The 25,756-nt window shown below is 37.6% G+C and overlaps 1 long non-coding RNA gene across 1 annotated transcript in view; it reads right to left on the reverse strand.

Moving 5' to 3' along the window:
• Positions 1–13,961: 13,961 nt before the first annotated feature.
• The window catches only part of LOC139185265 (uncharacterized), a 165,782-nt gene continuing 153,987 nt past the window's right edge, over positions 13,962–25,756 (reverse strand). Inside the window, exon 3 of the long non-coding RNA XR_011568870.1 lies at positions 13,962–17,644. This is a non-coding gene — a long non-coding RNA (uncharacterized lncRNA). The remainder of the gene's footprint in view (positions 17,645–25,756) is intronic.

Genomic DNA, 25,756 nt, shown 5'->3' on the forward strand with positions numbered 1-25,756 from the left:
ACTTGAAGTAGAGACTGCTTTCTACAACTTTGCAGTTGTCCCAACTTGATCATTTTACTTCCTAGGTATTGTCAATTAAAAAAAAAATCATCCAAAAATATATTCACAGCTACACACACTTCCCCAAATGATGTATCCATGATCATATTATGAGTCAAAGTGAGCCAAACAAAAGCCATATATAGCTAAAAGGATTATCTACTTGACTGACATGAGGTCCTGGAAAGAATTATTTTGCTTCTGTGATACATTTAGCTTAAATAATTTTTCCGTAACAGGCAATTCTCTGGAAATGACCAAGAAATTGAAGCTTTTAAATAGTTTCATGGTTAAATGTTAGGTTTAGGATCTGAATTCCACATGACATTTTTAACACTGAGATTTATTTATAATAATTTTCCTAAAGGTATTAAAAGAAAAACAGAAAAATACAGAGCCACAGGACAAGTTTATAAGTATGGATCACATGCATCTAAAATTTACCCCTAAAGGATCAGTTAACCAAAAATCTTGCCATAAAGGAGGAAGCTTATATCCCAAAGGCCCAATGGTAGCACGTGAGCTATAGATTCAAACCTAATCACTTATTTCTTGAAATAATATATGTGCCACTGGTATGTGTTTGCCGTATTGATAAAAGAAATGTCATATTGCTTTCTTTTTCTAAATCAAATCTAAAATCTGTCTCTATGGCCCCTATCCGCTATAGTGCAAGGAAATCCAACCTTAGTCATTTGGGTGTTCTTTTTTTCAATTCCTCTATGGGATTAAAGAAGAACATGGAGCTTTTGTGGCACCAGAGGACAAAGGTAAATTTTCTAACCCTGCCCTATGATTACAATTCCTGAGGTTTTATTGTCCAGGACCATGTAGGATATTTAATGATAGTAAGCTTGGCTTCTTCTCTGCCAGAGAAGTCACCCAGATTATCCACCAGAAATGGTTATAGCTGTTAGAGTTCAATAATCACCCATATTCTACCTACCTCCCAACATCACGGGAAAGACACTTGGGACACTGTATGGAACTAGCTCATTACTTCGTGATGCTCACCCAACCCCAACCCCACCACAGACACCTGGTTAAACTATTTCTGTCCCTACATCTCTTGAGGCTCATTCTCTCTCAGGACAATCTAACTTCACTAGCAAAAAAAATCCATGACATGTGCCACACAAGACTGGGTGGTATCCTGCCTTGAGTCTTATCCAATAATGTGAATGAAATAGAAATTAATATTACTAACAACTTTTTGTTATGTATGTAAATCACCTAGCCCAGAGTGTGGTACATTAAAAAAAAAAAAAAAAAAACCACTCAAAAAATTCATTTCATTAACCACTTCAGTTAATGCTACACGGTTTTGGAACTGGAAATAAGACCTACAGCCTAATGGCAGAAACAAATATAAGAATAAACACCACCTAAATGATATTAAAGGGCTTCCCTGGTGGCTCAGCTGGTAAAGAATCCACCTGCAATGCGGGAGACCTGGGTTAGATCCCTGGGTTGGGAAGATCCCCTGGAGAAGGGAACAGCTACCCACTCCAGTATTATTCTTGAGAATTCTATGGATTGTATAGTCCCGGGGGTTGCAAAGAGTCAGACACAACTGGGCAACTTTCACTCACCCAAATGATATTAAAAATAATCAACAGTCTATAAAATTCAGGCATCAACCTCTTAGTAAAGGCTGGCCACGACTTTGGAGTGCCAGAGATTCCTACCCTTGCTGGGAAAGTCTTAACTGCTGAGTGCTGGAAATTGGCAAGGCTTGGGCAAAGGTGGTATAGGGCAATGGGGTGGGGTGGGGGGCAATCTGGGGGCCCAGGGATGTAGCTACTTACCAACCAGAATATAAATAGTTCAATATTTTAACAACTGGAAAGCCATGTCATTGTCCATCACCTCACTATCAGCCATAATTAAATAACAAAAATATCACTGCAGTGTCAGAGGTTGCTGGAAGTGTTCAGAATACCTGCTCAGAATAGCTTTGATCTGCAACCTTGCTACCCAGACAAGCTCAGAGGTTTTCAGGGAAATGAATCAGCTTGGGAAAAACTATAGAGGCTTAAAAAATAAAGGTGGAGTTTAACCTAGAAAGGGAGAACAGCTTCTATTATTATTAATAAAACATTAATAATTATTATCATTACTATCACTAGAAAGGTAAATCATCACCCTTGAATAGAAAGGTGGTTTTCCAAAAGTCCAAACTGGTCATATTGTTAAGGCATTAGGCATTTCCCTCTCTGCTCTTACCTTGGCCTGAATCCTCAGCCTCATCACAAACAACCCCTTGATGAGCTCCCTGTTATTCCCATCCAGGCAGGTATACAGGCCCGTCACTTCAACTGCTTGCATCAGAGCAGCTTTCACAAACAAAAACAAATCTTTCACAGATAGCTTTATAAACAAGCACCTACCGATGAGCTGGCCTCAAAGAAAAGTGACTCTATGGGCTACCAACCTAGAGAAGCTGCCCTCAAGTAACCCCATGAATGAAGGACCATTTGTCCATCAGTGAGCAGGCAACTGGCCAATGGGGATGAAAGAGGGGATAGATAACCACCCTTCAGATCAACCTGGTTGCTGATCAATGTGGGCAGAAGGTGACAGCCAGAATAGGGGGATGGGGGTGAGTTCCTCAGTTTGGACAACTAGAGGAGTAACTAACATCAAATGGGAATTCAAATTAGTAATGAAGATGCCACAGAGTTGATCAGACTTTTTGCTGGTTTCAGCCAGTAGATCTGACCCTGCAAAAAAAAAAAAAAAATACACTCTGTTCTTTTTATCAATTTGGATCTTTCAAGAATTCTATAAAGTGTTATACTGACATTGTTGGCCAAGTTTAAAATAAAATCTTCAATAATTGGGTCAAAAACAGACTTTATAATTGGAATTAAGCATAGAGGATATCTGGTCAAATTTCTTCTTTTATAGAGGAACAAGTCTGAAACTCAGAGAGGTGCAATGATTTGCTCAGAATCACACAGCTCACAAGCAACAGAGCCAGAAGTAACACTGGAACCTTTGGTTTCTAAGTCCAGTTACCTTTTCCTTACTCCTAGGTGACTTCCTTGGGTCTTAGACCATAAGTTTAGAGGCATTCAGGCTTTTTGTAGGGCAAACAACCTTGCCCAGCAGGAAGATGTCAAGAGTGTGACCCTCCCATCCAGATAAGACCAGCGCCAATGAAAGCACAAAGCACAGGAAACACAGGATGAACCACAGAACATATGCCTGAAGCCTTAGTAAGGCCAACATAGACCACTGTAAAAGAACATTTCATTTTAATTTCAACATCATACTCCACAGCAATTTTGTTCTAAGGACACAAAGAAAGGCACCCTGAGCTGCCTTGAAGTAGAACTGCTGTAGAAAGTGGAGACTCCTTCAAGTTCACTCTCAGACAGAGGGCACAGAGGACAGTCACTGTGTGGGATGCTGACCCAGCACTGTGTTTGCGTTTGGACACGGACATGAGCAGCCAGTTACCAAAGAGCCGCCGCTTCCTCTTGTCATGTCATGAGCCAACGCCTAGGGGGCGGTCTCGACGTGCTCCACAGCCCAGAGCACCACTGCTCCTATCAGAACAACCAAAACGACACAGCAGGGGCTTTTCGCTTTTTAATTTATTTCAGCATTTTAAGGGAAAGGAAAGACACAATCCCAAAGCAAGTATACAAAGCCCACCTTACTGAGGCAGAAAAATATTTAAAATATATGTATTATTAGATCACTTACTTTCGACAGTTTTGCTTAAAAAAAAAAAAATCTGTCCTAAAAGTCAAGAGTATGTTTCTATCCCTTTCTATGGCATATGGCAAGCTTTAATGACAACAGAATAACATCGTCTCCTGATTAAAATGGCTGAAACGACCTGCTTTTATTCCTGCTACAACCTGCCCTGTAACATAATGACCAGCTTTAAATCCATCAAAGTGGAGTACACAGTGCGATTGCAAAGGTTCAGACATTGAAATCCAGTAAATTTTATCTGCTATTCAGTCAAGGGATGCTCCTGAGTAGAGCTCAGACCTGCTGAGCTTAGGTGGTCAATTCCTCAATTCCTAATCATTCATCACAACCAGGGACTTGCATCTACCTCCATCTCTCCAATTCATTCCCAAAATACTTTTCTGAAGCTTGGGCAGGATATGCAAGGGTTTCAAGAAACTTAAAGTGAAGAAGAGCTTAGTAATGCTTAAAATCCCCATTGCCATGTGTAAGAAGAAAAAATATATATACATTTTTTTTAAAAAAAGGCAAGAAGAAATCCAAATAATTGAAATTAACTGATATTATTGAGTGACTTACAAATAGCTAGGAAGGATTGATAAGTGATCATTGTGGATAATATCAAAATATACGTGGATGTATATGCGTGTATCCACATACCCTGCCATATCTGAGGAGTCGGGTTTTGTTACGTGTATGTTTGCATATGTGGACAATTCTAGGGAAGATTATCTTGCACACAAAGCAAACGGCCCTGCCCCCATTGTGAAAGAAGCAGATCCCCCGAGATTAGGAAAGAAGGAATTGCTTATGGTCAGCAGAGGCCGGGAGAACAATGGAGACCCCAGCTAAAGGCACAGCAGCAGCAGCCTGCTAGGATGGGTGGGGACTGACCACATGGCCATTGCAAACTAGATGGCATTGTCAGTGTCACCAGAAGTGACTAAAAAGGGCTCAAATTAGCAATTGTTATGATTAGCAGGTGGTTTAAGAGATATGAGGGCCACGAAGTGACTCGGGCTGTGGGGGAGGTGGGGTGGATACCAGAATGCATTTCATTTTTGCTATAGCATAAAGTGAAGAGGCTTAGAAGCATTTTCCTACCTGAAAATAAGAATTACAGATTCATTTAAGGAATAATAATAGAGATGTCTAAAATAAAAGTAGTCTCCAAGAGAAAAAAATTGAAAATGTCCAGTTCCTTAAAAAAATTTTGCTATGCTCTTATACAATCATTGTAGATCAATTATGATAAAAACAGAAATTTAAATGCTGTCAAATTATAATAGAAAAAATACCTCTAATTTTTTAAAGCCAACTTAACTCAATTTGTCCTATACAGTCCTATCTAAATCAAGCTTTAGACAATTCAACAAACTTTAATAAATTATCCCTTTTTAGCACTTATTTATTTTCTAACTTTTCATAGAGTTTCTCACAAAACTGACTACTTCTTATACAGATACAGATCAGAATTTTCATGTTTTGCCTCTCTACTTCATGAGCCATCTTAGAACACAAGCAATTAACAGACTGTTTTTTTATTCTTTCTTTTAATTTTTTTAATAATAAATCTTCACTAATGAGTGACTTTGCCAAGAAGGTGGCTCTAGGAATCTGCAAGACAGAATTTTCAGGAATGGTCAGTGTCCTTCCTGCCCATAACTGTCCTCAGGTATAGTCACTGGACTGGATTCATGTACAGATAAATTTGGGACCAAATAGTTAGGATTTCTCATTTGCAGTTACTAATATCCATAGGTATGCATGATGAATACTGAAGACTGAATCAGGAACATAAAAACTCATTTTCCCAGGGTCATCTTTCTACAAATCTGAAGCTCACAGATGGTACTCGCTGTTTGGACAGAGGGTCCGACTGCATCAAAACTCATTCCAATACATGTCTAGGGGAAAACTGGGGGATTGATTTGTGAGAGGTTACTTTGCTGTGCAACTCCATACAACTTCATCAAATAAAAAAGACCATTTCAGCGAAGGGACCTAGAACTTATTATCAACTCATATTGAAGTCCAATAGGCTTGGTAGATAATTTTGCACTGAAAATGTCAGTGAGAACCCAAGCCATGTAAAGTGGACAAAGAAGCCATTACCTAGCAAAATCAAAGTATGAAAAAACTGTACCAGTGGGGTGTTACTAAGTTTTATTAGGCTTGTTGCAAAACTTAAATATATTTAAAAAAATATCATTGCTCTCTCTTTTGCTCTCATTTTGTTCATAGAAAACTTGACCACTGTAAGCCTATCTTTGGACTCAGATGATTCAGATATAGGTCAAATGAAATCCCAATAATTCAATGCCCTGATTTGGGACTCTTCCTTATGTGCCTGAAGGTATGTTCCTATTTTGCATGTATCATAATTTTACATAAATGCCTCTACAACTAAAATAAATTTGCAATATATGAGCAAGAAGTTATTTACAAAAACCACAGTGGAAAATCTGCCTCATTCCTTTATAGCTCCTACCACACAACCAGAGGACCCTGCATTTTTCTGACTAATTTCAGCAGATTTTTTAGCAATCTAGATCACTTACAAAAACACATTTAATAACTTACCATTTCCAGACTGCTATTCTAGTTGGCCCAAATTCACTGAGGAATAACTTAGTTTCCTCCTGACTGATTTACTTCAGTCATGGCTTAGGAAGAGTTAGGTAGCCAAGAAACTGCTATCTCTTGTTCCCATCCTGAACCATCTTATCAGTTATGACGTGATGCTTACAATAGTGAACGGACCATCTAGCTCCTGGTGCTGCCAGACCAAAAGGGGTTTTTGTCTCCTGGATTACTGGAGAAATTAAGGGCACGTGGACCTGGCTGGCCTCAGTGGTGCACTTGGTGTGATCTCTGATGTTTGTCCCCATCCTCAGTTGTATTGATTCCCATCCAAATGGTCAAACCTGAACAAGCCTTTTAAAACATGAAATAATAGGCTGCTTGTATCCTGCAGGTAACAAGACCATTCAGCCACAATTGGAACCATTTTCCAGCAAAGTTGATGCATTTGTACCTCACCTGACTGAACAGAAATTAACCCCCATTCACGACACTGACCCCATACAACTCACTCAGCCTACTGCACTTGAACATATTCATTTTGATATGCTATTCACAGACTGTTGCTATGCACTTATGTATTTAAGCTGTTGCATGCAGGCAATCAAGAGACCCAGTTATTTGTCTTTTTCATTAGAACTATGTTGGTGAGAATGAATATAACACAGTTTTCAGGTAATATCTCTCAATTCTGAAATAAAAGGAACACCATCTTCAATCTAACTACCCAAAATGTCAAGGTAAATAAGAAAAATTTTAGTAGAAAAAGCTCAAATGCCTCTGGTGGTTTTGTTGCTGATTTAAATGCACAGATGTTGGAAACAGATACAAACATGAATGCTTCTTTACAAAGATTCACATACAAATGTCTGCATAATATAGTTACAAACTTAATATATAACCTATATCCAAGAGTTCTCTCAGTCCATTTTGCTTTTAGCATCAATGAACCCTAAATAAAAATATGGTTGCCTAAATAAATGACAAACTTTCTATATCACACATTCTACTATGTTTATAAGCATATCTTAGTTCAATAATTATAGCTTTTACATGAGTATGTAGTTTAAAATTAAACAAATAAATACATTGAAAAGAATGACATTGCTATTACATTTCCAGTCACCCAAGCTTAACACTCAGTGATGTAAAAGTATAATTATCCCACCTTGACGTCACTGTAATATTTGATCCATGCCACAGGAACCACTCAGTACCATGGACAGAGAAGGTACAGCCTGTCCAAGGAATGACTATGGTATTTACTTCAGCTGGACACATATGAAAAAAGAAAGCTGAAGTTCATAGCTAAGTAACACAGTAAAAACAAACTCTGATTTTTCAGGATTAATTAACTGCTTATTACACTAAGGGCATTTATTTTAGCTAAGACTGTAAGTCTATGAAAGCTTTGTTGTATTGTGTTCCCAATTGAAAAATGAAAAACATAGTAAATTTAAAATACATGTTATTTTAATTATGGAAAAAAGTCTTATTTCAACATGCATCCTTGAGAATAACTCTAAAAGCAATAAAACAATTTGTGAAGGAGTCTTTCCTGCTGTTAACATTAGTTGGTATTTGGTCTTCATATATATATAATACACACATTATGCATTTACATATATGCATAGTGTATATATAATATAGCCATACATATGTTAGTAATATTCTTAAGGGTAAAACTTTTACTTAGAAAAAACCTTATGCCTGATTGTTGACATCCACTGACTGAGCTTTTATTCTATGAAATTAGTAGCAAAATAATTTTAATAATTTAATAATTTTATGGAAATTTGAAAGTATTATAATTTATTTCAGATATAAAGCCAAAATACAATTTGAATTCACAGTTTAATTGAGCAAATATTATTAAATCCTACATATAAGATAATTTACTAAATGCTGGGTGGTTCAAACATGAATTAAATATGACCACTGCTTCTGAAGAACTCAGAATCTAATGAAAAATAGATATGGAACAGGAAAGAAACAAGCATGTATTGAGTGCCTGTTATTTGCCAAACACCATACTATGAAATTTACATGTATTATACTGTTTTGGTAGATATTATTAAGGCCATTTTTAAATATAAGGAAAGTGAGGTTCAGCAAGGTTAAATACTCTTTCCAGATCACTCAGCTGATAAGTTATAGAATCAGAATGCAGGCTCTTTATAATTCCAAAGGCTATGCTCTTGTTTGTGTACCCAAGGATGCCCCAGAGGGAGAGGTGAACAACTCTGAACCGCAAAATGAAGGAAGGCACAACAAAGCAGGTGACATTTTAGCCTGAACTATTTAACCACTCATTTACAGACAGTACAAGACAATGCTTATTTCCCAGTTTACACTTACAACATGTCTATGAGTCTGTTTGTAATTGGTCTCTTGATTTTTCCTGCTAAAGGAAGGCATTTGTTACAAAGATAATCCAAAATGTGACATAATCCATGAGTCTTTTATGTTTACATGTTTTGGCAACAATTCCAAAAGTATATTCCTACTAATTATGTTAGGAAAGGCTATTGAAATGATTTTGCATTCCTGCAGCACAGAAAATTAATGATAGAAATTGGCCTAGGGCTACTGAGTCACCTAATGACAGCAACTTTAATTTAAAATATGTTGCGGGTAATAGACCAAGTGGATAATCCACTTGTGGATAATTGAGAGTGTATCTGTGCCCACATTTTAAGATCCAGATATTTCATAGAGGTCCTATAACATAACATGTCATAAAATAACCTGTTCCCAATGCACTAGTATCCATTAAAATCAATAAGGTTTTGCAAGCCATGCATATGATAGATAGTATGAAATGTAATTAGTATTGGGAAAATTGCTATAAAATCTCAAGCTCTTTGTACTGAAATGTACTCAAGATGTTTTCCATTGAGGCTCCTTTTTTAGAGAAACATAGTGAATAGAATCTGAAAGATTAAATAATTGGTGTAATGCTGATTTTTAAGCACATGAATCCTATTGTTTCTGTGCACAGGAAAACAAAATTTTATCATTGCAACAAAACCACTACTTTGATGGCACTTTCTGAAAAGAGGTGAAAAGCAGAATTTGACAGCCCTTGGGCTGAAATTTTTGTATCCTATATCTGACCTGCTGGGAATAAATTATCTGAGGCTGACATCCCTTAGGCTAAGGGTTTATAATGGAAAACACCCCCCAAAAGCCTTAAATATGAAATAATACCATGAGACACCATAACTTAGATTCTCTAAAAATATTCACAATGAGGCATACAAAAACACATATGCTAGGACCAAAAGATGCTTGGAAAGAGAGAGAAGGAGAACATAAATGCAGTTTTTCTTTCTTTCTTTTTAACCTTATCTATGCATTCCTGGGTCACAGAAGCATTGTGCTGACTCTGGATGAAAACACCCCTTTGATGGAGGATACATGCTGAAAGGGAGAATTCTGAATTATGTTCTCTAAATTATCCAAGGCTTGGAGAGCAAGTATTGATTTTGAAAATGACTGAGCCAGACCTCGTACTGCAGAGCCCCCTCCCTCCTCGCGCCCCAAAGCACAACAAGAGATCTCGGGCACTGTGCAGCCGCCACGAGGCCCTGGGCTGGCATTGTTTCAAAAAATCAGAAAGTCATCCATCAACCATAGAACCACTGGAATAAGTACATGGTAGCTAAAGACACATTTTATCTGCTCACAGGCTTCAATTCAATGAGCTATGAGGAGAATTAGAATGATATTGGACCGATTAACTAATGCACTCTGGGAACCATGAACTGTTAAGGTGTTTATTTTGCTGCCCCACATAAAAGAATGAGAAGTTTATCTGCATAGTTAAGCCGTTCTGTTTGCTCCTGCCATAAATAACTCCGAAGTGCCTCTGAGCCAGACCTCTTTTACAGAGGCAGACTGAGAACCAGAATTTGTTCTGTAATTGCTTCCATACTTTGTAAACAATTTAGGCGCAGCAGGATCTGCACTGTCATTAGGAACAGTTCTACGTGTGCACATGTGCAAGCACATATTCACCTCCTTGTGTATGGTTTCTTTGGCACTATTACTAGATATTAAATTTGTGGGGGAAACGAAGACTAAAATTATTCATTTCCATGCATTGAGAACATCACTTAAGTTTTATTCAGTTAGTAGTGGTGATGAGCATAATGAGCAGATCACAGACTACATTAGACGGCTGTTGCTGCTGCTAAATTGCTTCAGTCGTGTCCGACTCTGTGCGACCCCATAGACAGAAGCCCACCAGGCTCCCCCGTCCCTGGGATTCTCAAGGCAAGAACACTGGAGTGGGTTGCCATTTCCTTCTCCAATGCATGAAAGTGAAAAGTGGAAGTGAAGTCTCTCAGTCGTGTCCGACTCTTAGAGACCCCATGGACTGCAGCCTACCAGGCTCCTCCATCCATGGGATTTTTCAGGCAAGAGTACTGGAGTGGGGTGCCACATTAGATGGCACTAGACCTTTATTTTATGTTTCCAAAAGTATATTTTCCATGTCTGAAGAACTAACAGGGTGCAGCTGAGTGATATTTATGCTTATTTTCACATGGCTACACTTCCAGAACAGTTAGATACAAAATTCCAAGTCCCTTATCCTTATATATTTAAAATCAAAATTTGGTTGTTTTTAATTTGCAAATAAATTCTCAGACTTAGTACATGTTGTAAGAGATACCAGTTCAAGCAAGACACCATTTAGATAGAGCAGGATTTCTCAACCTTGGCACTATTGGCATTTAGAGCTTAGATAATTCTTTGTTGTGGGCTGTCCTATTCATTCTAGGAATTTTAACAGCATCTCTGGCCTCTACCCATTAGATACCAGTAACACTCCCTCCCCACCAAGTAGTGAAAACCAAAAATGTTTCCAGACATTAACAAATGTCCTCTAGGGAGCAAAAGCCTTTCTGGTTGAAAATCATTAATTAAGATTCCCTTTTTTCTAAGTTTTTGAAAGAAAGTGTGAATGCTTTCCAAAGGAATGTTATAAAACACAAGAACTCCACTTTCAGTTTCACTGGTCCCAGAACATATTATGCAGAGCAACCATGATGATTGAGAGACGGTCCAGGAATTGTTAGGCTTTTTTCCAGGTGTTATGCTCTAATTTTTTGATATAATATTATAAAAGACTCACTTCATCTCAAAATAGAATTTTCTAAACTATCTGTAGTATTGTTGTTGACATTTGGAGTAAGAAAAGTTTCACAGGCTCTCTTGAGTCCCTTCTTTTTATAGTGGTTTTTACAAAGTGGTCTAATTCCTTGGCTTGCTATAGTTAAAAATATTACACTGAAATTTCTCTCATAGAAACTCTCCTATTTACTTTTTCCATGGCCTTTCGAAGGATATGCAATTGAGTAATGGCACTGATTTCATTACCAATTCCTCCAGTAAAGGGGCAATTTTACTGGGTCAAGGTTGAAACAAGTCATGGGATAAAAAGAAACCTAACCTACCTCTAAATCGCTCTGCAACTTAGAAGTTATTATGTTGGAGACATGTCTACACAGACCGAAAGACAAGTCTAGAGCTGGCTCCTATCCAGTGAATTTGGGCAGTAGATTTAGTCAAACAGATCCTTCACCACTCCCTGTCTCTTGCCAACATGGCAGGGGGTGGTTTGAATGATATAGATTAAACAATTTTTAGAACATTATAAATTAATTTGTTTGGAGGATAAACTTAACTTGGGTGATGTTTTATATATAATTTCTATTTCTCTTTCTACACCAGCACTTTCCTAAGTATAAACATAACCACAGACATCTATTCAAAAGAAGTTTGGGGAGAACTGGGTTACACATAATAAAATGAGCTTAGTAGCTGCAGTTTTTCTCAGAGCCTTTAATACGTCAAAATGCTTTGTGATCCTCAAGAAATCCTTTCACGCAAGGGCTATTTTAAGAAACTAGTTTTCCTCATGATGCACTTTAGGAAATAATATGTACATATTAGGGTAAATATCTGGTTTTGTTTTATGAAGATAAAATCTGAAGTTTCTTTTCTCTGTACCACCTTATACCTTGGACTTTGACTCCATCGCTTTTGAGAGAGATGGTCATGTTGTCTGCAGATGTATGGCTTGTAGACAGTAACTGTCTCAGATACAGCTATATAGAATATGTCAACCCTTGGGTTGGGAAGATCCCCTGGAGGAGGGCATGGCAAGCTACTCCAGTATTACTGCCTGGAAATACCCATGGACAGAGCAGCCTGGCAGGTTACAGTCCATGGAGTCACAAAGAGTCGGACATGACTGAAGTGACTTAGCACATGTATGCACATGATATCTGTAGACATGATTATGTTCTGGGAAAAACACAGGATTACCACCAGATGGCCCAGATTCTAGTCTCTGCTCTATGAGATACTAATTCTGAGAATTTAAATAGGTCATTTGACCTCTTTGTGCCTCAGTTTTCTCACTTTCAAAGTAGGCACAAATATCCCTGATTGATATTTCACAGATCGTGCAAGTTTCAGATGGGTGTATGTATGTAAAAAGTCCATCCTCACCACCAAAGCTCATGTTGATGGCATGTACTTTTGACAGGACGTAATGAGATGGGCACTTCAATTCTGTGGAATTCCTCCTTAAATCCATAATCCCAGTCAAATCAGGAGAAAAACAAACAAACAGACAAATATAAATCACAAACCAGTACACAAAATATCTTGCCAATACTCTTAAAGATATAAAGATCTCAAAAGAAGAGAAAACTAAAAACCTGTCACAGATTGGAAAGTAATTAAGGAGAAATGATGACAAAATACAATGTAATATCCTACACCGGATTCTGGAACAGCGAAGAACATTATCAGATAAGCAAAATCTGGATAAAGTCTGCAGTTTGGTTAATACTATAGTTTCTTAGTTTGGGGGAAATGTCCATGTTGTATAAAATGTGAATATTAGAAGAAACTGGGTGAAAAGTATATGTGACCCCTAGTTACTATCTTTGAAACTCTTATAAATCTAAAAATACTTTAAAATGAAAAAAATTAAAGGAAGCATCAGTATATTATATTTCTCATTTGTGCTGCTCCCTAAAAGCCTGGTTTCTTTCCTCCTGTCTCTCTCTCTCCCCCCCCTCCCTCTTCCCTTTCTCCCCCTTCATCCAGCCCTCTCTGGCTCTTTGTCTCTCTCCCGTCTTTCTCAATATGAGTCTCAAAATTCCTAAAGAAGAAACTAACTGAGCAGACCAACTGAGGACTGGTGGAGGAGTCATGCTATGAGGATGGGGTATTGACTGTTGCTAATATGTCAGTGAGGTGAACAGAAGAGTTCCTAAAGGAAGGGGTATTGGGTAGTGGGCAGTTCCACTGATGTTCACTACACAAACTGAGACATAGAAAAGAACCATTCCCTCACATTCCTCTAACTCATTCCAGTCATCTTGCTTCTGAAAAGCCTTTACAATCAACCTAGCAGAAAAGTTAGGCCTATTACAATGATGAGTCATAGCAACAGTAGCAATTCTGAATATAGAGACACAAAGTTAGAAACATAAAAGAGTCTATTTTTTTTTCTTACATCTTGGTGGTAGAATAATTTTTGCCACCAATAATTTAAAAGGTATTCTCCCTTTTACATAGATTCTGTTAATAACAAAATATTGGTATCTTCCAAAACTAAATAATAGTTAAATTACCCTATCTAAAGGAAAAAACTGTGAAACTCATTGCTGTGACAGGCATCTCCTTAAACTATGAGACAAAGTACTAAAGCAGTAAGAGAGGCATCATACCTACCAGTAGCAGAATGTCTTGCTCAATGTGGTATAAATAATGAGAAAATGTATTATAATGAGAAATTGTATCTTCCTTTACAGCAAGAAAGATATGTGAAGGGTGGGCTCCAATTCTACTTCCCTGCAATTCCATAGACTCTGGCTTCTTTCTGTGGAGGCTTGTCCATTGATGACTCACAACTGTGCCATATGGGAAAACATTCTGCTGTTCTCCCCAGACACACTGGAGAGTACAGAGTCTCTTGAGGTTGTCCTGGGACTATCTGCCTGGACATTGCACACGGCCATTTCTATTTTACCATTACCATATCATTCTGGTCACATGAGATATGCCAAAGAAGGAAGGTACTGTACAAACCCACTCTTGGATTCTCTTACCTGCTGTTGCTGCTGCTGAGTTGCTTCAGTCGTGTCCGACTCTGTGCGACCCCATAGACAGTAGCCCACCAGGCTCCTCCATCCATGGGATTTTCCAGGCAAGAACACTGGAGTGGGTTGCCATTTCCTTCTCCAATTCATGAAAGTGAGAAGTGAAAGTGAAGTCGCTCAGTCGTGTCTGACTCTTAGCGACCCCATGGACTGTCGCCCACCAGGCTCCTCCATCCATGGGATTTTCCAGGCAAGAGTACTAATTCCAGTTAGGTCATGGAAGGAATGGCAGGATACAAGCCCTTCTCAAGGAAAACCCAGGATCCCAGTTCCACTCTTGCTCCTCTTCCTCCCTTCATTTCCTCTAGGTTTGGACAAATGGACACAGACTGATCACTTATTCTCCTAAATCTATTATTTATGCCAAGACCTCAGCTTTTGAAACCCAAAAACAAGAATTTGGCTTTTATTCAACTGTATAATCCTTTCCCTGAAGCAGTAAGCTCAAGAATGCTCTGTCTGCTGCTTATGTGGAAGGGGGATCACAGAATAAAAGGAATCATTGAGAATATAAAACATAATTTTAATATAGTATATCAAGTACTATCCTGCTCTACGTCTATGATTAAATATATTTTATACTATCTGATTTATACCCATGGTTTCAAAAACAAGGATTTGAGAGAACAAAATGAATGTAAAAACACAGATACATTGACAATAGAACAATTAATCTGAGACCAAAAGAGAAATCAAGGACCAAGTTCTATTATCCAATACTCAGAAGCATAACAGTTTAATATCATCATCATCACCATCATCATTCTTGAGTACCTACTAAGTGAAAGATTCTGTGCTAAGTATTTATACTTTAACTTCATTAGTAAACAAGAATTAATTTCACCTTCACCGCAATCCTAGCCTAATAGATACTTTTATCGCCATTTTACTACAAGCACAATGAGTGTCCCTGGACTTTAGCAGCTTGAAGATTCTCCCAAGGAAAACACAATGGTGTGGTTGACACTGTGATACATGACCAAGATCCCCCTTCTGCTGATGGCAGTCAGCCTCAGCTGCAGAGAACTGCCTTGCTTCAAGGTCACACCTCTTCCTAGGATTGTACTTCCTATGACTGATGAATGGAGGATAAAGGTCTGGCTATCTTGACCCAGACAACTCTGAAGGGCCAGACTAGCTGTAGCATTCCTCACAGAACATATCATAGTGTGACTATGTCCTTGTAAGCATGTATAATGTATGCAGATGAAGTTATATTAACAGAACAGTGAAGCAGTGTTCCTAACAGCTGCTATAGACCTTTGGTTAAGAAACTGTATTCCCGTCTTAGAAGTGCTTTCCGTCTGACTCTAACATCTATCTACTTTCCTTCTGTCACCTGCTTCCTGATAAGTCACCAAAAGGAAGAAAATTTTTCTTCATCACAATAATGATAACTTACCTTTGCCAAGAAAAACAGGTGGATACAAACAATGAATATTTAAAATACATTGGTTTTAGATGGAAGCTTGATTGACTGATGAGGAAGAGCTAAGCAATTCACTCAGGAATGAGATCCAAGGGATCCAGCTACCAATCCCCTTCTCCATCCACTTAGCATGACAGGGCTCAGTAGAATGAAGTCCAGGTCCAAACCCATGTGCCCTGGGAGATGTCATACCCAGGGAGGGTAGACCTCCCTTCTGTGTTGTGGTTATTATACCAGGTTAGGTATAATACTAGGTAAACACAGTGTTTGATAAGCTCTGGGGAACCATCTTACACAGGAAAGACATGCAGTTTGTTATAAGTCAGTCTTAATTTCAAGCCTCATGTTATGAGATAAAGCTGAATTCCAGTGAATAAGTTGTGAATTACCTTGTGAGTTTGGGCTGTGAAGGCAGCCAAAGCAGATAATTCTTGCCTATTAAGTGGATTTATCACATGTTCAATTGTGTAATTACTTTTTTAAAAAATCCATTTTTCCCATTTTATTGTCATGAAGGTACAAAGGAGACATTTTGGATAAAGAAATCATTATCTAGGTGAGGGAATAACAACTGTTCCTCTTGTAAAGTTGAGCTTTTATATCCATTAAGTGGTTCAAAGAAAGGATCGGTAACTGGAGGCTGCTCACTCCCTGCCCCTTTACTTAGACAAAAAAAAAAAAATGCCTGTCTTATAAGGAGGTAGCTAAATAGATGACATTATTGGAAGGACAATGAGAAAGCTCCATGGATCCAGCAATCTTTTGTGAAGCACTTGCCACAGTGCCTGAAATCCCACCATTAGTAAATCACTCCTTTGGGGCAGGTCTTGAAAATTTTCTGATACTCAGAACTTCACCCAATTAATATGTCAGCAATGCAGTGAGGCTGGGGGTGGGGGGGTGACTAATATCTTAAGTCATTTGCAATTACAACCTAAAGAACTGGGGCATCAGAAGAAGCATGGCAAGGGAAAAAAAAAAAAAAACATTGAATACGGCAAGTGATGCAGAATAACCAACGGGAGCAATGTGTAGTTCATACAGTACAATTTTCACGATGACAAAATTGAGTTTGTAGAATAATACTTTCTAAAGTTTTCCTCAGACAATAGTTCTCAGGCTCTAACATGCTCCTCTGATACAGGATTTCAAGGTCAAATAAATTTGGGAAATTTTGAAACAAACAAGTTTAACAAGTTTCGGTCCTATAAGGCTCCATTAGTGCTAATGTACATTGTAAATCTAGGGATAGAGAGAAGGAAAGCAAATATAGGATCCCATTCATGTAGAATTGCTTAGCATCTTCAAGACTAATTGCTATTGAAATGCTTCTCTCGAAGGATGAAATGGCTTGCCCACGGCAAATAAAAAAATAGAGGCCAGCTTTTCTGACTCCTAGTTTAGTTTTCTATTGTACTGTGCTCTGATCCCATTATTTTGCTTTGGGTATGTCCAGAGCATAAAAAGAAATGCTCAGAGACTTAGAGACTGTCAAAAAAATACTGTTTCAGAACAAAACAACAAAAGCCATATCTACAAGAGCATGAATATACTCACTGGACTGTAGCATTCACTGCTCACTCACTTGGTGACTTTGATGATTAAATAGATGTATCAGCCAGAGTATCAGGGAAACGTCCTTCCTCCATTTTTCTATCTCATCCCTTCACAGTGGTCTACTGGTAAAGAAGAGCAATACCTGGGGAAAAACAAGAAATGGCTTAACTCAGTTTAGAATAATTGAGATGCTCCTCCTTTATGCATACCTCCCTAAAACAACCCTAAGCTCACCCAAAGAAGTCTAGTGTAAGACCTAGGTTTTTACACTGGCTTACATAGCTTCTTCCATGAGAGCATTATCAATCAAATTATCTCACATTCCAAAAGGATAAAAATGAGATAACAATAAAACCATTATAAGAATCTGAAAAGCATGAGAACTATGAAAGAGATACAATCTATAGATGGATTATCTGGTAACAGAAGAAGCAAAATTCATGGAACAGAAAATGAAGCTAAAATATACATTTTGATAATTTCAGAGAGATCAGGAAGACTATAAGAAATGTGAAACAAGAAATAAACAGAGAACTAATTTGACTTTGGATATAAATGTATCCATCAGAGGGCAGACAGAATGAAAACCACAATCCCAGAAAGCTAACCAAACTGATCACATGGATCACAGCCTTCTCTAACTCAGTGAAACTATGAGCCATGCTGGGTAGGGGCCACCCAAGATGGACAGGTCATGGTGGAGAGTTCTGACAAAACATGGTCCACTGGAGAAGGGAATGGCAAACCACCTCAGTATCCTGGCCTTGAGAACTTCATGAACAGTATGAAAAAGCAAAAAGATATGACACTAAAAGATAAACTCCCCAGGTCAGTAGGTGTCACATATGCTACTGGAGAAGAGCAGAGAAATAGTTCCAGAAAGAATGAAGAGGTTGAGCCAAAGTGAAAACAACACCCAATTGTGGAAGTGACTGATGAAGAAAGTAAAGTCTGATGCTGTAAAGAACAGCACTGCATAGGAACCTGGAATGTTAGGTCCATGAATCAAGGTAAATTAGAAGTGGTCAAACAGGAGATGGCAAGAGTGAACACTGACATTTTAGGAATCAGTGAACTAAAATGGACTGGAATGGGCAAATTTAATTCAGATGACCATTATATCTACTACTGTGGGAAAGAATCCCTTAGAATAAATGGAGTAGCCCTCACAGTCAACAAGAGTCTGAAATGCAGTACTTGTGTGCAATCTCAAAAATAACAGAATGATCTCTATTCACTCCCAAGGCAAACAATTCAATATCTGAGTAATCCAAGTCTATGCCAAAGAAGCTGAAGGTGAACAGTTCTATGAAGACCTACAGTATCTTCTAGAACTAACACCAAAAAAAGATGTCCATTTCATCAGAGGGGACTGGAATGCAAAAGTAGGAAGTCAAGAGATAGATGGAGTAGCAGGCATGTATGGCCTTGGGGTCCAAAATGAAGCAGAGCAAAGACTAACAAAATTTTGCCAAGAAATCCACTGGTCATAGAAAACACCCTCTTACAACAACACAAGAGACGACTACACATAGACATCAATACGGAAGGTCAATACCAAAATCAGATTGATTATATTCTTTGCAGCCGAAGATGGAAAAGATCTATACAGTCGGCAAAAAAAAAAAAAAAAAAAGACCAGGAGCTGACTGGGGCTCAGATCATGAACTCCTTATTTCCAAATTCAGACTTAAATTGAAGAAAGTGGGGAAACCACTAGACCATTAAGGTATGACCTAAATCAAATCCTTTACAAGTATACCGTGGAAGTGACAAATAGATTCAAGGGAATAGATCTGATAGATTTCAGAGTGCCTGAAGAACTATGGACGGAGCTTCCTGAGATCGTACAGGACGAGGTGATAAGAACCATCCCCAAGAAACAGACGTGCAAAAAGGCAAAATGGTTGTCTGAGGAGGCCTTACAAATAACTGAGAAAAGAAGAGAAGTAAAAGGTGAAAAAGAAAAGGAAAGATATAGTCATCTGAATGTAGATTTCCAAAGAATAACAAGGAGAGATAATAAAGTCTTCCTAAGTGATCAATGCAAAGAAATAGAGGAACACAATAGAAGGGGAACGACTAGAGATCTCTTCAAGAAAATTAGAGATACCAAGGGAACATTTCACACAAAGATGGGCACAATAAAGGACAGGAATGGTATGGACCTAACAGAAGCAGAAGATATTAAGAAGAGGTGGCAAGAATACACAGAAGAACTATACAAAAAAGATCTTCATGACCCACGTAACCATGATGGTGTGATCACTCACCTGGAGCCAGACACCCTGGAATGCAAAGTCAAGTGGGCCTTAGGAAGCATCACTATGAACAAAGCTAGTGGAGGTGATAGAATTCCAGCCGAACTATTTCAAATCCTGAAAGATGATGCTGTGAAAGTGCTGCACTCAATATGCCAGCAAATTTGGCAAACTCAGGAGTGGCCACAGGACTGGAAAGGGTCACTTTTCATTCCAATCCCAAAGAAAAGCAATGCCAAAGAATGCTCAAACTACTGCACAACTGCACTCATCTCACACACCAGTAAAGTAATGCTCAAAATTCTCCAAGCTAGGCTTCAATAGTACGTGAACCAAGAACTTCCAGATGTTCAAGCTGGATTTAGAAAAGGCAAAGGAACCAGAGATCAAATTGCCAACATCCATTGGATCATAGAAAAAGCAAGAGAATTCCAGAAAAACATCTACTTCTGCATCACTGACTATGCTAAAGCCTTTAACTGTGTGGATCACAACAAACTGTGGAAAGTTCTTAAAGAGATGGGAATACCAGACTACCTTACTTGCCTCCTGAGAAACCTGTATGCATAATTTTGTTCTAAATATACAACCTTTATAGTCAATGGGGAAAGAATGAACTTTCATTAAGAGCATATATAAAAATTCACAAAAATTGATTATGTCTTAAATCACAAAGAAGATCAATAAATTCTGAAGATGAACATCATATACTATGTGGTTTTTGTCTACAAGGAAATAAAACAAAACATTTATAACAAAATCATACCTTAATATTTTAGTCTAGAAATCTAAGTACATATTGTCAAATAATCCCTAGAATTAAGAGAAAATAACCAGGGAAATTATGAGGTACATAAAAACACTAAATGCGGAACTGTATAACTTACAATCAAAGCAATACTATAAGGGAGATTTAAAGTCTCAATTATATTTACATAAAACCTAGAAGGAATGAAAATAAATGAGAATCATTTAGCTTAAAAATTTAGACAAAAGGAGCAATGAAATAAGTTCAGAAAAACAGAAATAGTAAAGAAAAGTTTAAAAAAAATCAGTGAAATAAAGAAAAAGAGCTACAACAGTAAAATAGCAAATGTCATAGGCAAATCCCCCAAAATGATTCACTGAAAGACTAATAAGAGGAGCAAGATGCTGGCAAAATCAATCTAGAAAGGAGAAGACAGAAAGAAGCAGAAAAGAGCAGATATTTTAAAAAGAAAAAAAAAAAAAAGCAAATGCACTCTATATAATTTGACAACCTGGAGGAAATAGATAAATTTCTATGCAATTATAAAATGCCAACATTAGGACAGAAAAACACATGGATATAAAACACATGCAATTGCCAATAAAGAACTTGAAATCCAGCCATCAGTTTTTGCTCTATCATCACCCCTCCCCTATAAAAAGGATCTGACAGGTGATTTTACAAGTGTGTTGTAACAAAGCAAATAATCTTTATCTTACACAATTTTTTATTAGAAAATAAGAGAAGGAAGTTATATAGCTCATTTTGTGAATAATGCCTTTATGCTATAACCAAGAGTGAGATGTAAAAAAAGGAAAAAATATATACCAATTTCACTTGTACAGACACCAAAAACCTAAAGAAAACATTCATTGACTAAAACCATCAGTGTATTATTTCTAACACATCATAATTAAATATAATTTGTCCCTTCTGAGTTCAATATCAAAAATCTATCAATTTACTACAATAATGAACCAAAAACAAAAGAAAGAAATTACAGCAATGCTTGCTACAAGTTGTAGTTCAACCAAGTGCTGCTAGTTCCTGCCAATTCAATAACAAAAGAAAAAAAGAAATGATGTAACACTTGGGAAGAAGTAGACAAAATTTTCATTTGTAGGTGGTACAATCATTTATATAAAAACCCAACAGAATAAATTACTAAACCAGAATGTCCATCTAGATCACTGGATACAAGATGAATATGTAAAAAATCAAAAACTTCCCTATATATCAGCAATAACTAAATCTGAAAGTAAAAAGAAAATAAGCTACCTAAGAAACCATTACAGTAACGAATCTAAGAATTAACCTAAAAATGCATAAACCTTTATGACAAAAGAAAATCTGAATAAAAGAAGAGAACAAGGCAATTCAATAGAAGTTTTCTAATAAATAGAAATGTTCTATTTGTGGAACATTCTTTGGCATTGCCTTTCTTTGGGATTGGAATGAAAAGTGACATTTTCCAGTCCTGTGGCCACTCCTGAGTTTGCCAAATTTGCTGGCATATTGAGTGCAGCACTTTCACAGCATCATCTTTGAGGATTTGAAATAGTTCAGCTGGAATTCCATCACCTCCACTAGCTTTGTTCGTAGTGATGCTTCCTAAGGCCCACTTGACTTTGCATTCCAGGGTGTCTGGCTCCAGGTAAGTGATCACACCATCATGGTTACCTGGGTCATGAAGATCTTTTTTGTGGAGTTCTTCTGTGGATTAGATGGTAAAGCGTGTCTACAATGCGGGAGACCCGGGTTGGATCTCTGGGTTGGGAAGATCCCCTGGAGAAGAAAATGGCAATCCACTCCAGTACTATTGCCTGGAAAATCCCATGGTCAGAGGAACCTGGTAGGCTACAGTCCATGGGATCGCAAAGAGTCGGACACAACTGAGCAACTTCACTTCACTTCTGTGTATTCTTGCCACCTCTTCTTAATATCTTCTGCTTCTGTTAGGTCCATACCATTTCTGTCCTTTATTGTGCCCATCTTTGTGTGAAATGTTCCCTTGGTATCTCTAATTTTCTTGAAGAGATCTCTAGTCTTTCCCATTCTATTGTTTTCCTCTATTTCAATTCCATATCAGGCTTCCCAGGTAGCACTAATGGTAAAGAACCCGCCTGCCAGTGTAGGAGACATAAGAGATGTGGGTTCAGTCCGTGGCTCAGGAAGATTCCCTGGAGAAGGGCATGGCAACCCACTCCAGTATTCTTGCCTGGAGAATCCCACGGACAGATGAACCGGATGGGCTATGTCCATGGGGGTCGCAAAAAGCTGAACACGACTGAAGTGATTTAGCACAGACACCATATTAAAGAACAGGATAATTTCACATGATGATATTTATATTTATTAAAAAATTTTTAATGCAGTTGCAATCAATATTCTACAAGAATACAAAGATAAGGTATAGAAATTTAAAAAAAGTTTATATGAAGTTTGTATAGAAATATACAAATAACTAAGAAAATTTTGAAAATGGAGAGCAAGGGGTTGAAGCACACTATCAATAGAGCAAACGTGCAATTTTAGTATTATATCAGAATAATGTTGTTTCAAGAAAACAAAAAATATAGTCTTAAAAGAATGGAAAGCTCATTAGGAATAGAGCATATCTATATGGAAACTTGCAATATGTTAGGAAGAGCATCAAAAAACAATGGGGAAAAATGGACTATTCAGTAAAGACAATTGGGATAATTGGCTTACTTTATTCAAAAAAATTTAAAGTTAGTTTACTGCATTAGAAGACACACAAAAGTAAACTCCATATGGATGTAAAACCTAAGTGATAAGGACAAAATAATAAAGGAGAAAAAAAATACAGGAGAATACCAAACAAAACAATAAAAGAGCCATAAAGGGAAAATTGCCTAACTGACTACATGGAAGATGAGGGGGTTTGTTCATACTCTGATATATTTAACAGATGACTGACAGAAAAATCTTACAATGTCTATAATTTGGAATAGACAAAACAAACAAGAATAGATAAGACTCTCTCCCCTGAAAGAAAAGAGAGAACTGTATAGAAAAATGGATACAGTGTATGTTTACTTCACTAATAGAGAAATACAAATTAAAATAAAAATGCCATTTTAAGCCCATTAGACTGACAAACATTAGAAAATAGGAAATGGAAAGCCTCATTCACTCTGCTGGGAACGTAAACCTGCTGCAGACACAATTAGGAGAGAGACATCCATTTAATCAGTAAAAGTTTTGGCTGAGTGCCATTAAGAGAAGAAACTTTCTCTTGGCTTTCGGAAGGTAAACTTGACAAACAAGAAACCTATATTCTATATCTTCACTCTCCAACGAAGTAGCCACTAGCCACATGTGACTACAGAGCACTGAAATGTGTCCAGCCTGTATTGAGATATTCTCTAAGTATAACATACACACGAAAGCCATAGTACAAAAATTAATGTGGCAGAAAAGTCATGTGAAAAATCCAGGTAATTCCCTGACAGTCCAGTGGCAAGGACTCCTGCTTCCGCTGCAGGGGGGCACAGACTTGATCCCTGGTCACAAATCTAAGATGCCGCATGCTGCCAGCAAAAAAGAAAGAAAGAAAAATCCAGTACCCATTCATGTTTAAAAAAAAAAAACAAACTCTCAGTAAATTAGGAATAGGAGAGAATTCCCTCAATTTGATGAAAATGGCGTCCCTACTGGCTTAAACAGTAAAGAATTCACCTGAAATGTGGGAGACCTGAGTTCAATCCCTGGGTTGGGAAGATTCCCTGGAGAAGGGAATGGCTTTGATGAAAAGTAGCTACAAAAACCTACAGCTAACATCCTTAATGGCAAGAAACTTGAAGCTTTCCCACTAAGATCAGTTCCAAGGCCCTTGCTGCCTCTCATAACTCCTTTGCTGTTGCCCTTGTTTAATCACTCAGTCACGTCCAACTCTTTTGCAACCCCATGGACCGTAGCCCACCAGGCTCCTCTATCCATGGGATTTCCCAGGCAAAAATACTGGAATGGGTTGCCATTTCCTTCTCCAGAGGAATCTTCATGACCCAAGGGTCTCCTGGATCGGTAGGCAGATTCTTTACCACTGAGCCACCAGGGAAGCCCTCAAAACTCCTTTGCAATATCATATTGGAAATACTTGCTAACACAATAAAGTTAGAAAATGAATTAAAAACAGCTTGGAAAGAAAGACATAATACTATCTTTGCTCACAGATAACATAAACTATGTAGAAAACACAAAAGAATCAACAAAACATTCCTGAAACTAATAAGTGATAAACAACAAGGTTGCAAGATATAAGGTTAATATACAAAAGTCATTTGCTTTCCTATATAATAACAATGAACAAGTGGAGTTTGATATTAAAAACACAATATCATCTACGTTAGCATCCAAAAATTGAAATAGCATATATCTAACAAAATAAGTACAAGATCTACATGAGAAAAACTATAAAACTCTGATGGCAAACCCAAAAAATAACTAAATAAATATATAGATATTCCATATTCATAAACAAAAAGACACAATATTGTCAAGCCATCAGTTCTTCCAAACCTAGATTCAACACAATCCTAATCAAAATTCCAGGAGTTATTTTATGGATATCTATAAGTTGGTTCTAAAGGTTATATGAAAAGGCAAAAGACCAAGGTTAGCTAACCCAGTAAAGAAGAACAACCGAGTTCAGTTCAAATCAGTTCAGTCACTCAGTCGTGTCCAACTCTTTGCAACCCTAAGGTCTTCAGCATGTTAAGCTTCCTTGTCCATCACCAATTCCCAAAGCTTGCTCAAACTCATGTCCATCAAATCAGTAATGCCATCCAACCATCTCATCCTCTGTTGTCCCCTTCTTCTCCCTCCTTCAATGTTTCCCAGCCTCAGGGCCTTTTCCAATGAGTCATTTCTTTGCATCAGGTGGCCAAAGTACTGGAGTTTCAGATTCAGCATCAGTCCTTCCAATGAATATTCAGGACTGATTTCTTTAGGATTGACTGGTTGGATCTCCTTGCAGTCAAGGGATTCTCAAGAGTCTTCTCCAACACCACAGTTCAAAAGCATCAATTCTCGGGTGCTCAGTTTTCTTTATATATAGTCCAACTCTCACATCCATACATGACTACTGGAAAAACCATAGCTTTGACTAGACAGACCTTTGTTGGCAAAGTAATGTCTCTGCTTTTTTTATTTTTTTATTTTTAAACTTTACATAATTGTATTAGTTTTGCCAAATATCAAAATGAATCCACCACAGGTATAC

This window comes from Bos indicus, chromosome 10, assembly GCF_029378745.1.
Source record: "Bos indicus isolate NIAB-ARS_2022 breed Sahiwal x Tharparkar chromosome 10, NIAB-ARS_B.indTharparkar_mat_pri_1.0, whole genome shotgun sequence".
Classification (NCBI taxonomy): Eukaryota; Metazoa; Chordata; class Mammalia; order Artiodactyla; family Bovidae; genus Bos; species Bos indicus.